Genomic DNA, 12,740 nt, shown 5'->3' on the forward strand with positions numbered 1-12,740 from the left:
ACTTGACCCAGACCCGAGTCCCCGACACTTACACTAGATGATAATGAGACTTGGGAATAAAGTGAAATGGCATTATGTATCTTAATTCCAGTGCTGAACATGGCTGCCAAATCATGACATTGTATTGTATTCCACACATTCGACTTTTGTTTCCCTTCATATCTCATAGCCCTATAATATAATCAGCGGCAAGCATATGGCAAAATGATGTAAAAAATAGAATTAAATGAGAGTGCTCTTCCTTGTATGGGTACTGGAGTCCTGTGAATGGACTCGAGTCTTGCTAGACTCAGCCTGTGCCAAGTACTCATGGAGACCCTATTTAGGTAGTAAAAAGGTGAGAGGTGTACGTGTTACGTTTCTAATGGCAGTCAAGTTTTCTGTTTTGATCCATTTCTTACAAACTATATAAGTCCTAGATCAATGAAACTTGGTTTATAGTTTTACCTATGGATGTCCATCATAGTGAACCAAAAACGTTTAATTAAACATATTTAAACATTTAATTCTGCACAATTCTTGTTGTAATTTCACCCTGTAAAATTATTCAAATACTGGTGTTTTTAAAATAAATAGTTATGTACTATTTTGTACTTGATTTTTATATGCCTGTCCATCAGTCCGTCTGTCCATCCATCTGTTAAAATTTTCTTGTCCGGACCATGTCTTGCATACAGATGCATACAGGACCATCAAACCTCACATGTAGGAACAACTTGGGATGGTGGTGTGTCACGTACTATTACTAGGTCACTGTGACCTACTTTTCACGGTCTACTGCACATAGCAGTAAATCCTTGTCCAGACCATATCTTGCATATAGGACCATCAAACCTCACATGTAAGAACAACTTGGGATGGTGGTGTATCGCGTACTATTACTAGGTCACTGTGACCTACTTTTCTTGGTCTAATGCACATAATAGTAAATCCTTGTCCAGACCATATCTTGCATACAGATGCATACAGGACCATCAAGCCTCACATGTAGGAACAACTTGGGATGGTGGTGTGTCACATACAATTACTAGATTACTACGATACAAATAAATAAAATAATTTGTCTATATTTGCATAATTAGAATTGAATCGTACCCATATCATATTCATTAATATCTATGGTTTTCCATCAAACTCCTATGGGCGTATCATGTACCTCACTGTTACTCTTGTTTAAAATTATACAGTCTTTGTAAAATGAACATTTCATTTCATATAGCTCTGCGAAACAGACAGGGTCACATAGCCCACACTGTTGAATAGTCTGCAGGGAATATTTTTATATGTTAAAACATATAGTCCACAGGCAATATGCAACATATGACAGTAATTGATGTTTTAATGAAGAATTTTGTTTAATTATATTGAAAAGTAAATAAATTCTTTATTAATGTTTATTAATGTGAAGTACTACTGAATGTTTGCTAGGGATATATCAGATATATCATGATAAACAGTTTGTGCACATCTTAAATTTGTACATCATCACATTATGATTAATGAGTGTCTGTGATTTGAATGTTCCATACATCTCCATGGTAATTAATAACACGACTACAGTTAGATATGGCATCCATCATGCACAATAAATGCACTTGCTTTATTTGATATATTTCTTTCAAAATATCCTTAGTAAAAATTGTGTAATGTATTTTTTGAGTATGTACGTACAAAGGGCTTTTCCCCACCCCTGACATACATGTGTGGGTTATATAAACACAGTTAATAACTGCCACTATTTTTCAGATCTACATGTTAATGATGGACTAAACTGTACTGGGATATCACGGTGACAAGAAAGGATACTTTAACAAACAACTCATGAATGAATATACGGTAAAGTACTTTTCTTTGTGTTGCTAATGCCTCAGCATCGCTTCACCTCAATACTGTTTGTGTTAATGGATCTTGTATTTGGTAAATTGGTATTTTTAGTATTGGATTTGCTATTAAGTACTTTTCTTTTATTCTCTCTGAAAATCTGTTTAGTCCAAATTATATAGGCAGTCCAAAATGAAACAGATTTCAGAAATAGATAAATAAGAAAGTGATTACTTGGATCTGTGGCATGTAGTACTGGTGAGAGTGGAAGTATTTTCTGTCTTTACTGAGACTGAACACGGAAACGGGGGGTATATGGGTAATTTTAAAAAATAAAATAACAAACGTTTCCATGCATACATGGATATTATTTAACATACAAGATAACAAATCTCATTTGCAAATGAACACTAAGAGCATTTATAATTAACATCAGCTTTTGTAAGATTTTTGGATGTTATCTGTTTAACATTTTGCTGACCGGTGTTAACTGATCAGAAATCCATTAGACATCTACATCTACATTATACTGCTACATGATTGGAAATGGTAATTATCCTTGTTGCTCTCAGCCAAGAAGGGATGGGGTTACCTCTGGATTTTAATATCTCATTTCATTCACATACACTGATCTGTACATGTGGCATTTTCAGTGTTGTCCGAAGTATAGCTTTTTTTTTTGCTTTTTTTTCAGTTACATAATATGTTTTTAAAGATACACTGTTGTCCTTAAAACACTGTATGGTACTTTCTGATTAGCTTTTTTAATTTTTTAAAAAAATTTTTTTTTTTAGTTACTTAATATGTTTTTAAAGATACACTGTCTTCCTTAAAACATTGTATGGTACTTTCTGATTAGCTTTTTAAATGTTTTTTATTATTTTGTTTAGTTACTTAATATGTTTTTAAAGATACACTGTCTTCCTTAAAACACTGTATGGTACTTTCTGTGTCGCAAATGAAAAGTATGATAATGGATGATAAAAAGAATACCCTCCTCGTGTCTTGTGATATCATAATTTATCAGCACTCGTTGATAAAAGTATAAAAATCCTCGGCAAGCCTCAGATTTCATACTTTTATCAGCTCGTGCTGATAAATTATGATATCACGACACTCAGCGAGTATCCTCTATCAGAACATTATAAAATTAAAATATAACAGAATCACAAGCTCAACCTGAGCTAAATACAAAATGATATAATCTCTAGACATGCAATATTTTGGTAAATTTTAGCAGGTGAATTTTTATTTAAGCTGCTAGGTCTGAAAAATGGACTGCTTATCACAGGCCGCTATTTCCAGCCCAGCATGTAGGGAAGAAATAAGATGGAATTTAAAGGAGAGAGAGGAAAAGGGGCAGTGTGATTAAAAATAAATATTTAGTTAAGTTATGTCATTGTGATATGGAACATGGGGTGGCTTTGAGTGTTACATAATTTTAACAAAAGTAAAGAAAAAAAGAAGAAAAAAATTCTATTGAAATATCAGGATGTTTGACAGTTATAAACTTACATTGATCTTGAACATTAGCAGACATTCAAACCTGCTACCATAGTATTTAAAAATTAAGATTTAAGTTCTAGATTGCCAGCAAGATGAATTTGTAATTGGTTATACACCCAGAAATACATTTCACATGACTAGATTTTAAAATATTACTATTACAAGAAAGAAACTAAATATTAGACAGAAATAATATACCACGATTACCAAGTACATGTAATAATTACGTTACACTGTCTAAGGAATACCACAATATCCAGCACCGTGGTATGTGTGTACTAACATTGTAGAAATCTTTAACAGCACTCTAATCACTGTATGAATGGTATGTGTGTACTAACATTGTAGAAATCTTTAACAGCACTCTAATCACTGTATGGATGGTATGTGTGTACTAACATTGTAGAAATCTTTAACAGCACTCTAATCACTGTATGGATGGTATGTGTGTACTAACATTGTAGAAATCTTTAACAGCACTCTAATCACTGTATGATGGTATGTGTGTACTAACATTGTAGAAATCTTTAACAGCACTCTAATCACTGTATGGATGGTATGTGTGTACTAACATTGTAGAAATCTTTAACAGCACTCTAATCACTGTATGGATGGTATGTGTGTACTAACATTGTAGAAATCTTTAACAGCACTCTAATCACTGTATGGATGGTATGTGTGTACTAACATTGTAGAAATCTTTAACAGCTCTCTAATCACTGTATGATGGTATGTGTGTATTAACATTGTAGAAATCTTTAACAGCACTCTAATCACTGTATGGATGGTATGTGTGTACTAACATTGTAGAAATCTTTAACAGCACTCTGATCACTGTATGGATGGTATGTGTGTACTAACATTGTAGAAATCTTTAACAGCACTCTGATCACTGTATGGATGGTATGTGTGTACTAACATTGTAGAAATCTTTAACAGCACTCTGATCACTGTATGGATGGTATGTGTGTACTAACATTGTAGAAATCTTTAACAGCACTCTAATCACTGTATGGATGGTATGTGTGTACTAACATTGTAGAAATCTTTAACAGCACTCTAATCACTGTATGGATGGTATGTGTGTACTAACATTGTAGAAATCTTTAACAGCACTCTAATCACTGTATGGATGGTATGTGTGTACTAACATTGTAGAAATCTTTAACAGCACTCTAATCACTGTATGGATGGTATGTGTGTACTAACATTGTAGAAATCTTTAACAGCACTCTGATCACTGTATGGATGGTATGTGTGTACTAACATTGTAGAAATCTTTAACAGCACTCTAATCACTGTATGGATGGTATGTGTGTACTAACATTGTAGAAATCTTTAACAGCACTCTAATCACTGTATGGATGGTATGTGTGTACTAACATTGTAGAAATCTTTAACAGCACTCTAATCACTGTATGGATGGTATGTGTGTACTAACATTGTAGAAATCTTTAACAGCACTCTAATCACTGTATGGATGGTATGTGTGTACTAACATTGTAGAAATCTTTAACAGCACTCTAATCACTGTATGGATGGTATGTGTGTACTAACATTGTAGAAATCTTTAACAGCACTCTAATCACTGTATGGATGGTATGTGTGTACTAACCTTGTAGAAATCTTTAACAGCACTCTAATCACTCTGTATGGATGGTATGTGTGTACTAACATTGTAGAAATCTTTAATAGGACTCTAATCACTGTATGGATGGTATATGTGTACTAACATTGTAGAAATCTTTAACAGCACTCTAATCACTGTATGGATGGTATGTGTGTACTAATATTGTAGAAATCTTTAACACAACTCTAATCACTCTGCATGGATGGTATGTGTGTACTAACATTGTAGAAATCTTTAATAGGACTAATCACTGTATGGATGGTATATGTGTACTAACATTGTAGAAATCTTTAACAGCACTCTGATCACTCTGTATGGATGGTATATGTGTACTAACATTGTAGAAATCTTTAACAGCACTCTGATCACTGTATGGATGGTATGTGTGTACTAACATTGTAGAAATCTTTAACAGCACTCTAATCACTGTATGGATGGTATGTGTGTACTAACATTGTAGAAATCTTTAACAGCACTCTAATCACTGTATGATGGTATGTGTGTACTAACATTGTAGAAATCTTTAACAGCACTCTAATCACTGTATGGATGGTATGTGTGTACTAACATTGTAGAAATCTTTAACAGCACTCTAATCACTGTATGATGGTATGTGTGTACTAACATTGTAGAAATCTTTAACAGCACTCTAATCACTGTATGATGGTATGTGTGTACTAACATTGTAGAAATCTTTAACAGCACTCTAATCACTGTATGGATGGTATGTGTGTACTAACCTTGTAGAAATCTTTAACAGCACTCTAATCACTCTGTATGGATGGTATGTGTGTACTAACATTGTAGAAATCTTTAACAGCACTCTAATCACTGTATGGATGGTATGTGTGTACTAACATTGTAGAAATCTTTAACAGCACTCTAATCACTGTATGGATGGTATGTGTGTACTAACATTGTAGAAATCTTTAACAGAACTCTAATCACTCTGCATGGATGGTATGTGTGTACTAACATTGTAGAAATCTTTAACAGCACTCTAATCACTGTATGGATGGTATATGTGTACTAACATTGTAGAAATCTTTAACAGCACTCTGATCACTCTGTATGGATGGTATGTGTGTACTAACATTGTAGAAATCTTTAACAGCACTCTGATCACTGTATGGATGGTATGTGTGTACTAACATTGTAGAAATCTTTAACAGCACTCTAATCACTGTATGGATGGTATGTGTGTACTAACATTGTAGAAATCTTTAACAGCACTCTAATCACTGTATGGATGGTATGTGTGTACTAACATTGTAGAAATCTTTAACAGCACTCTAATCACTGTATGGATGGTATGTGTGTACTAACATTGTAGAAATCTTTAACAGCACTCTAATCACTGTATGGATGGTATGTGTGTACTAACATTGTAGAAATCTTTAACAGCACTCTAATCACTGTATGGATGGTATGTGTGTACTAAAATTGTAGAAATCTTTAACAGCACTCTAATCACTGTATGGATGGTATGTGTGTACTAACATTGTAGAAATCTTTAACAGCACTCTAATCACTGTATGGATGGTATGTGTGTACTAACATTGTAGAAATCTTTAACAGCACTCTAATCACTGTATGGATGGTATGTGTGTACTAACATTGTAGAAATCTTTAACAGCACTCTGATCACTGTATGGATGGTATGTGTGTACTACAAATCTTTAACAGCACTCTAATCACTCTGTATGGATGGTATATGTGTACTAACATTGTAGAAATCTTTAACAGCACTCTAATCACTGTATGGATGGTATATGTGTACTAACATTGTAGAAATCTTTAACAGCACTCTAATCACTGTATGGATGGTATGTGTGTACTAACATTGTAGAAATCTTTAACAGCACTCTAATCACTGTATGGATGGTATGTGTGTACTAACATTGTAGAAATCTTTAACAGCACTCTAATCACTGTATGGATGGTATGTGTGTACTAACATTGTAGAAATCTTTAACAGCACTCTAATCACTGTATGGATGGTATGTGTGTACTAACATTGTAGAAATCTTTAACAGCACTCTAATCACTGTATGGATGGTATGTGTGTACTAACATTGTAGAAATCTTTAACAGCACTCTAATCACTGTATGGATGGTATGTGTGTACTAACATTGTAGAAATCTTTAACAGCACTCTAATCACTGTATGGATGGTATGTGTGTACTAACATTGTAGAAATCTTTAACAGCACTCTAATCACTGTATGGATGGTATGTGTGTACTAACATTGTAGAAATCTTTAACAGCACTCTAATCACTGTATGGATGGTATGTGTGTACTAACATTGTAGAAATCTTTAACAGCACTCTAATCACTGTATGGATGGTATGTGTGTACTAACATTGTAGAAATCTTTAACAGCACTCTAATCACTGTATGGATGGTATGTGTGTACTAACATTGTAGAAATCTTTAACAGCACTCTAATCACTGTATGGATGGTATGTGTGTACTAACATTGTAGAAATCTTTAACAGCACTCTAATCACTGTATGGATGGTATGTGTGTACTAACATTGTAGAAATCTTTAACAGCACTCTAATCACTGTATGGATGGTATGTGTGTACTAACATTGTAGAAATCTTTAACAGCACTCTAATCACTGTATGGATGGTATGTGTGTACTAACATTGTAGAAATCTTTAACAGCACTCTAATCACTGTATGGATGGTATGTGTGTACTAACATTGTAGAAATCTTTAACAGCACTCTAATCACTGTATGGATGGTATGTGTGTACTAACATTGTAGAAATCTTTAACAGCACTCTAATCACTGTATGGATGGTATATGTGTACTAACATTGTAGAAATCTTTAACAGCACTCTGATCACTGTATGGATGGTATGTGTGTACTAACATTGTAGAAATCTTTAACAGCACTCTGATCACTGTATGGATGGTATGTGTGTACTACAAATCTTTAACAGCACTCTAATCACTCTGTATGGATGGTATATGTGTACTAACATTGTAGAAATCTTTAACAGCACTCTAATCACTGTATGGATGGTATGTGTGTACTAACATTGTAGAAATCTTTAACAGCACTCTAATCACTGTATGGATGGTATGTGTGTACTAACATTGTAGAAATCTTTAACAGCACTCTAATCACTGTATGGATGGTATGTGTGTACTAACATTGTAGAAATCTTTAATAGGACTCTAATCACTCTGTATGGACGATGGAAGGAACCTTGCTACGTTATTGATTGTGTATTTAGCAGAGAAAGATCCGATTGATTTGACTAATAGTCATTAATGTTGGCCATTCGCAACCGGGAAACTAGGCTGTTGACAATGGTCACAATCTGACCGTGATAGTACAACAATAAGGTTTAATTCCTGTCTACGTTTATTCTTAAAAAAGATTCTCCACAGAGGTATTAACATTGACTGTGCTTCACAATTTGGTGGAGTGTCATCATATGAAGTTCATTGGAACAGATATGTTTGACAAAAGAAATGTGGTGGAATCTTTTAAATTTCTCTTGTAATTAATACTGAAGGTATTTGAAAGATTTTAATATTTATACAGTATTACCAATTTTGAAAATACCTATACCGGTGATATATGCATTTGTCACACCTCATTACACTGGTGGTGATGTTTTTTGTGGGTGTTTTGTGGGGGTTTTTGTGGTTTTTTACACAATATTATAGAATATTATTTTTATGTAATAGATCATTTTCATATACTTACCTTGGTTTGACATCCAATATTTATATTTTGTCTGTTACCCCATAGAATGACTCATAGACAGTGTGGTTCATCCCCACAATGTAGGTGCCCCCCCCCTTCCCCCCCCCCCCCCCCAATATAAAATCTATGCCAGTGGTAGCATTGCTATTCATAAAAATAAATATTAATTTATAAATGAATTCAGCTTCGGTTTATGGGTTTTGGTCCAATGAGAAATCATTTTTATTTTCAAACTTCATGACATATATATGTTTTGCAATTAATTTATTACAAAATGTTGAGGACATGTAACCAAATTGCGTGTTTGTAATTTCATGAAAACAAGAGAATCAAACTTCAGTATCACTTAAGAAACTTAATCTAATTCAAGGCTGTGACTTTTCTGCACCTTTCTCATCTAATACTGATTATTTTGTGGCATGCAATTGTTTCATCCTTGACATTTTAAAAAGTGTAACTTTACACTCTTCTTGCTTCTTCAGAAGTGAAAGTCTGCTATTTAAGAACTAGAAAAAATGTGATTGATTTCCTGCAAAAATGAATGTTAAAACAAGTTTAAAATCTTTTGAATGCCATGTAACACCTTGTTTGTGTTTCAGGTAGGTTGAATATGAGGTATCACACTTTGTTTACGTGTACTACCGGGATTTCTCGCAGTTAGGCCCGGGTTTAAATATGAAAAATACAACTTTGGAGAAGATAAAATTTTATCTTGAAAATAGGCCCAGAGCTTAAATTATGAAGTTGAAAAAAAAGTAGGAAGAAATATTTATACTATAATAATACTGGTATATATATACATAGATCACATACTTTAAGAATTTGATAACTTTGCAAATTAGATGTAAATTAGTCGAGGTCTCGGCACTAGGTTTATTGACATTTAAGCAAACGTACTCGGGTGACACTCCATGATTGATGTATGCATTTATAGTCATCAAATAAAAACATTTCAATGACAATTTGACACTGAAAGCTGTCCAGTGTTCAGAAAACAAAAAACATTAGTCATAACTTTATTTTGATGTAAGGACATCCAAAATGACGTCATTCGTGTTTGACGTCATTTCCATTCAAAAATACACCACGCCACATATTCTTACATCTAGTAATGGCTGACTGGAATTAAAGTTGTGTGTACAGTTTACAAAAATATGTTGTATTAAGCTTGAGCTTATATGATAAAGAGATTATTACCCTCATGTATTTCGGTATCGTCAATATCATATACCGGTATTAGGAATAAAAATAATGTATTATGCTCGCCTGAGGCTTGCATAATACAATTTTTATTCCTAATATATGATATTGATGATACCGAAAAACACTCTGGTAATAACCTCTCTCTCTCTCTCTCTCTCTCTCTCTCTCTCTCTCTCTCTCTCTCTCTCTCTCTCTCTCTCTCTCTCTCTCTCTCTCTCTCTCTCTCTCTCTCTCTCTCTCTCTCTCTATATATATATATATATATATATAGACACACAAACACACACTCACACACACACACACACACAAACAAACAAACAAACAAACAAACAAACAAACAAACACACACACACACGTATATGTAAAGACAAAAGGTGCATTCTAGCCACCTCAATTTCATAGCTGAGGATAGGGAAGAGCTATAGTGCTTCCGACGCCAGTCAGTATGATTGTTATTGTTATTCTAATGGATACATGATGTTTATTTCATGTGTAATTTCTGATCTAGGGATTCTTGCCGAAGCCAGGATATTACAATATTTATATTACTGAGTTGTTTAATTAAGTAAAACATTATATTTGATATTGATTAATTTGAAGGTGTTATTATTATTAGACAGTTAAATGTAAAGATATAAAAATTTGACATTTCAACTATGATAAGGAATCTTTAATTCTAGTGCATGTAAAATTTGTCTCAACTATTGTTGAGAATGGCTACAAAGCTTCTTCTATGCTTAATAATAAACACAATATAATTTTTTGTTACCATGGAGGAATTTCGAGTGGACTTAAGTATGGGAAATCCCAGTACTTGGGGTGCATCAAAGTTTGGTTTGTTTAATGACACCACATTGATTTTTTTAATAATCAGGTATTGGATGTCAGACATTTTGTAATTTCGACATTAAGATGTACAGAGGAAACCAACTCTTTTTTCCATTAATAGCAAGGGATCTTATATATGACCATCCCACATACAGGATAGCATATACCATGGCCTTTGATAACAGTTGTGGTGCACTGGCTGAAATGAAAAATAGCCCAATAGGCCCACTGATGGAGATTGATCCCAGACCAAATGTGCATCAAGCGAGCACTTTGCCACTGGGCTACGTCTCGCCCCTTGGTGCATTAATACATTGCTTATATCTCTTTTATTAGAAAATTTTAACACTTTTCACAACTGAAACTGATTTGGTCTGAGGGTGTCTATTGTTGAGAATGGCCCTGTTTCACTTGTCAAACACTGTTGTTCTCATCATATCTTCCCTCTTACTTAATAATATATTAAGAAAAAAAAAGAAAAAAGTCTAGACTGTTGTGTAACTTGTATGTCGATAAACCAGCACGTTTTACTTTGGCAATGATTTCTTGTCTTGTGTGGGTTTCTTTTGTGGTTTCCCACAAGACGCATACTTGACTTCATTCTGTCTGTGCGTGTAGGCTGAACGGAGTGTGGCTGGACTAGGATTGCATTCAACTCTTGCCGATCATTAGAATTGATTCCCTACATTAACACCAGTGTTTATACCCACTATTACAGTGCGATGTAATACGCCAATGTGTTACGGCACCACGGTTTATATAGAATTACACTGGAATTAAAGCCGCAATCTCATTTGTATTTCTCTTCTCCTTTTTGTTTTCACTGTTTAAAGCTGCAGTCTTGCCTCACCATCTCTTATCATTGGTTACTAATGCAAAATAAAAACACAGCTACAGGTTTAATAAACTTGCACAATTATAGTTTTAATAAACTCAGAATCCAACAGTATTTACTAATTCAAAATACAAAAACAAACAGTTTTAATAACACTTTGGTTCTCTGATAACAAGTACATGAGTATTTGCATAACAGTATCTTAATTTTGAGAAGTGAAAAACATCACAAGACTTGTACAAACATTGCTGCTTATGTTTACCACAGTGCATTTTTATATGACCTAGAAAGGTGAGTATGATGATAATCAAAGGATTTGAAGAATGGCATGTTATTGATGCATGTCTTGTTTTTTAAATGATTAAGTAATACAAATTTACTTTATTGTAAATGTATCCAAATGTGTTACAGCTTTGTCGATTAATCATTGACCATTTTCACAGATTGAAACTAGGGTCTGTGACTTTAACTTGAATAGTGTACTACAAAGAAAGGAAGGAAATGTTTTATTTAACGACACACTCAACACATTTTATTTACGCTTATATGACGTTGGATATATGGTTAAGGACCACACAGATATTGAGAAAGGAAACCCGCTGTTGCCACTTCATGGGCTACTCTTTTCGATTAGCAGCAAGGGATCTTTTATATGCACCATCCCACAGATAGGGTCGTGGTGTACTGGCTGGAACGAGAAATAGCCCAATGGGCCCACCGACGGGGATCGATCCCAGACTGATCACGCATTGAGTGAGTGCTTTACCACTGGGTTACGTCCCGCACAGTGTACTACAAGTGCCGATGAGATTTTGCATGTTGTATCAAGACAGCTGATAGTGAAAACACACAACATCATTAAAACTAGTGGTGTGTCTAGTTTGCATAACTGAACTATATTACAGGATAACACAGGTGTCAGAAATGGGGAGCAACATACCTGTAGGAACAATATCTATGGTGGGGGAAGGATCATATAGTGGAGGGGCACAAGCACATTTAATTGGTTTATATGTTATATAGCAGGACAAAACAAATTAAATGTTTTGGGCCTCAAATGGTGGGGGACTAGTCATCTTCCCCATCTCTGAAGCTGAGGTGGCCAGAATATATGTACCTGCCCCTCCACCCCAATTGAAAGTTGAATTAATAACTGACCTGCCAGTTGCTAACGTCCTCGAATGG

The 12,740-nt window shown here is 34.3% G+C and overlaps 1 protein-coding gene across 1 annotated transcript in view; it reads left to right on the forward strand.

Moving 5' to 3' along the window:
• Positions 1-1,740: 1,740 nt before the first annotated feature.
• LOC121384453 overlaps positions 1,741-12,740 on the forward strand; it is a 75,354-nt gene continuing 64,354 nt past the window's right edge. The window contains exon 1 of the mRNA XM_041514852.1: positions 1,741-1,836. The gene's annotated coding sequence lies outside the window, so the exon portion shown is untranslated. The remainder of the gene's footprint in view (positions 1,837-12,740) is intronic.

The sequence above is a fragment of the Gigantopelta aegis genome, chromosome 10, assembly GCF_016097555.1.
Source record: "Gigantopelta aegis isolate Gae_Host chromosome 10, Gae_host_genome, whole genome shotgun sequence".
Classification (NCBI taxonomy): domain Eukaryota; kingdom Metazoa; phylum Mollusca; class Gastropoda; order Neomphalida; family Peltospiridae; genus Gigantopelta; species Gigantopelta aegis.